Source organism: Pterocles gutturalis, unplaced genomic scaffold (genome assembly GCF_000699245.1).
Source record: "Pterocles gutturalis isolate BGI_N339 unplaced genomic scaffold, ASM69924v1 scaffold42128, whole genome shotgun sequence".
NCBI lineage: Eukaryota > Metazoa > Chordata > Aves > Pterocliformes > Pteroclidae > Pterocles > Pterocles gutturalis.
In genome coordinates this window covers 40137-44538 of record NW_010124531.1, presented here as the reverse complement: position 1 = coordinate 44538, position 4402 = coordinate 40137, and positions in this window count along the sequence as shown.

Genomic DNA, 4402 nt, shown 5'->3' with positions numbered 1-4402 from the left:
ATGAACAAATAACATGATTTGGGCAATCACGTAAAAGCACATTAGTGCCAATTTCACTACATTTTACACTGGGTGATCAAGTTACTTTAGGACTTAAAAATTAAACAGCCTGAAACCTACTGGAAGGAGCTTAGCAAGCCACAGGCAGGGGCGAGGGGAGGAATCCACACCGAGTTTGTTTGGCAAAACCAACCTGCTTTACTATTCAGCTACACTAAACAGTAAAGAGCAATTGTATTCAGCACAAGGCTGATGATTTGATCATTTGTACACTACAATTAAACCTGCATTTTCATGGATATATTCTGGTTTTAGGAGGTGGCGAGAGTTTGAATTTATTATTAGGAAACCAAAACACTTCACTTAATTGTTTAACATGTGAGATTTTCATGCGGGAATGAAGGTTAGCTACATTTCCGACAGAATTTCAAAACTCTAAAACCTCAGCTGAATATAAGGCTGAAAGGTTTAAAAGACTCAAAGTAACAGAAGTCAGAAAGACAGTAACAATACAGCACCTAAAAATGGGTAATTTACACATTTCTGACATTTATGTCTTGCATAGACTAATACTTATTCACTGTTTTCTCCCAAGACACTCAGCTTCAGAAAATAAGTTTTGAATCAACTTTAATTACAATTAAATGCATGTGTTCCAGTTTTTCAAAATACCAGGGTGTTTTGGTTTGTTTGTTTGAAGTGCTACAATCTAATGGTTTTATGCAACCATCATTCCTTGGAAAGGTTTTTTTTCACCCTTTGGGCTGTCAAGTTCATAAAGTCAGGAAGCTGAACTGACTTATAATTCTTCCAGAAGCAAACCGATACATTATTTATGCATTAAGTCTTTGTGGCCCTACTCCATTAGACTATCCATAAACCTGAAGCTACTTTTAAACCACAGGAACTGAGAACTCAAATTCCTCAGTGCAGGTCTGCCTCCTCGCCATATTTTGAACCTCAAAATGATGTGTGGTGCACACCAGGTCAACATGAATTCCTGCCCTTCTAAGCCCTTTGTCCATATCCTGGTTTCCACTGGAAGAAAACCTGGGTATGCAGGCAAGATAAAGTTGGAGTGCTCTCAAAAGCTTCCTAATAGTGTTCAGGGACCAGAACAAGGAACCAATTCTCTTGCAAGTAAATGCAGCCTGACATGCAGCCTTCCGGAGTTTCCCTGAGGTCAGCAGTACCCTACTTTGACCCAATATCTAGAAACTCTCTGCAGAGCCAGAGACATGCCTGTCAATTCTAAATGTTTTCCAACATGATTATTTCTATGGAACAGTCATTTAAAAATATATTCTGATCAATCTGGAGTTGATTTACTAAAATGCAATGTTTCTGAAGTTGAACGAACAAGAGGAAATTGCCTTGCGTATTACAGAAATCTTGGAAAAACTGGACTGAGAAACCTGTTGTAGGTTAATCATCTAGATTACGTTGATAAAATTTAGAAGTTTCAATAATCATAACTGCAGAATTACGCTGATTTTAAAAACAAATTACTTCTATCGTATATTAATATGACTTTAATTCAGGGTTTTTTTTTGGGGGGGGGGGAGGGAGGGGATTGTACATGGTTAGGTCCCCTATAAAGACTTTTTCACTAATGTAAACATGTACCTTTCCTGAACAGTGATGCTTTGCTTAAACCAGCAATCTTTCTTACACAGCAAAAAGGGAAGGACACTACTTTTTTTTAAATAGTGAAAAGAACAAGCACTTCTGTGCAGTTCGCACCCACTACAGAATTCTCACAATTAAAAGCAAAAGTTTGAGTTCCCTATGTTAAGCAATACCTTTGATTACATAGGTAACTGAATTACATTCAGTTTTAGGAATTCGCATCCCTATGTTTTTATGTTTCTAATTTGACAGTAAAACTATTCCATATTCCCACCTTCACAGTAAATTCTGTCAACTTTACTCTCCAGGTACTGAGGAACTAGCTGAAGACAAGGTCGCAAATGTTTCAGAAGAATAAAAATTCTACTGTACGTAAGCTGGGGGTCAGGGATAAAAAGGCTAACTAGATAATCGTTACTTTCTGAAAAATAAACCTTCAGAAGTTTGCAAACCCTCATGCCTGGATGTTTCCAATTGAGTTCCAAGTGACATATAAACTACATATTCCTAAACCCTCTTCCAGCCTGCTGTATAGATATTAGATTGTTTTAATACCCTCTCTCTTATTAAGATCTGTTCTCATAGCGTTGAAGTGTGGGCAAATGCCCATTGCCACATTATCTCCAAACCACAGAAGTTCTGCCCATTTGGGTTTATCCTTCCCTTCACTGCTGGCTACTTGGCACCCCGACAGATCTGCCAGCTGAGCTGCTTCCTAGACTGCCTTGAAGCAGGCTGGGGAAAGCTCTGCTGGTAGACCTGAGGCAGCACGAACTGGTCAGGGAGGGAAAGGAGATAGCGAGAAATGGCCTGTTCCTCCAGCATAGGTTGTTGATTTGGAAAAGCACGTATTTGTCCGTCAGCCTGTACACACTGAGGAGCAGACTACTCATCTGCCTATGTGCTAGAAGTACAAGGATTAATGCACTATTAAATATGAACATGGGTAGGTGAATAAAAATGCCAAACAAACCAACGAATATAACTTACTATATAACGGAAACTGTAGAGGCAATTAAGCCCTTATGGAGTTAAATCAAAAAACAACTAATAAGAAAAATACAGAATCTGTTTCTCGATTCTCGTCATCTCAGGTATCCTTTGTAGGATGTTTCCAAAGGAGCATGATTTGCACATGATATCTGTCTTTATAAATGTTCTGGTGTCAAACTGGATTTGACAATAGCTTTTGAGATAGTTACACTATATCAAAGCCTTCCTAATCAAATCTTTCATTATTAATTTACTATGCTTTTTAACAAACATGGCACATTAGTGGCAAAGCAGAGAAGTTAGAAGAAAACAAATTCTTTAGAAATTACCACTCCAGCTGGAGTAGATCATTACAGCATTTGAAATAAGAAGCAAGATCCTCAGCCAGGACTCAGCAAAAGCCATAGCAGAAACATCACTTGTGCTGAGTAAATCCAAACAGCAATTTTTTCAAAATAGCTACTAGCCATTGAAAACTACTATTATTCTCCATGTATGTATGCCAATGCTACTGACATTTCTTTATGAAGTTCTTCATACCAATTTATACTTGCCTTGGAAGACAATGTTTAAAGACCAGCTTCCAACCCTTTAAGCGTGATAAAAAGTGCATGCGTTAATCCTACTGCAATCCATGGGACCTAAGCACAGGCCTGAGTATTTTGTGAAGCAGAAAATAAATCCATTAAATATCTGCATCTGTCAAAGGGCTTTGTTCAAATACAATGTCTAAAGATTCTAAAAGCTAACATCTTTTTCCCTGTCACGTTAGAAATGCAACTAGATTTGGTCTAAATCAGAAGGAAGTTCTGGCTTCAATCTAACCCAACTCTGTGACAAATGGACAGGAGGAAAAGAGGATGTTGATCATACCATAAGACTCTTGGAGTCTGTTATTTGTACTTAACAACGGGAAACAAAAAGATCCAAAACTAAGTGTTAATGGATAGACAGACACAGACTCCAAACTTTGGGAAAAAAGAAATTAACTGTTACCAGAAAAAAAACAACGTTTTCATCACTAGCTCTTAGTTTCTAAATGACACAAAAGGATTTTCTACTCTAACAAAGCCTGCTGTATATTCTGGTAGTAACCGTCAGATTTGAAGAAACTGTATATAAATTCATAAGTTATATTTGTTTTTGTATTAGGGGAAAATATTTCAAATGCAATAAAATAGCAGACTGATAGCAGAATTGGTAACTGTATAGTAGGCAATTTTTCATTATTCAGATTCAGTTGTACAGACTATAAACTGTTAAGTTTCTCTAATAACTGGAAAACTTGTGGGTATTTGAATTTACTTACCTGAATATTCATTTAGCAAATATCTTCAGATACAAGTCTAGATACAGAGTTAATGTCATTTGAATATTAGTTTACACATAATATAAATCAATGTTTGACAATATCAAAATTCCATCAAACAGGGGGCCCTTCTTATGCTATTATCAAATATAGTATAACACTGTGGGAGAGCTGAGAATCAGAGTGCTAGCATAAGGCTTGTTTATTAAATTGGTCAGTTTTCAGACCTTCCAAATAGGAATACTAAACATTTATTTTTCCCCTCCAGAAACTCTTTTTTTTTTCCTCCCCTCCTGCTTAATACAGTCGTCATCCCAATTCCTAGTGAATTTATAAAAATATTTTTTATCCAATAACCCCAGCAAGGTAAAAATAGGAGTTTTTATAGCAAATGATAAACAGGCTCACAGACTATGAGAGAAACTAAACTCATTTAAATTGCCATACATTCGCTACTGAATCACACATCAA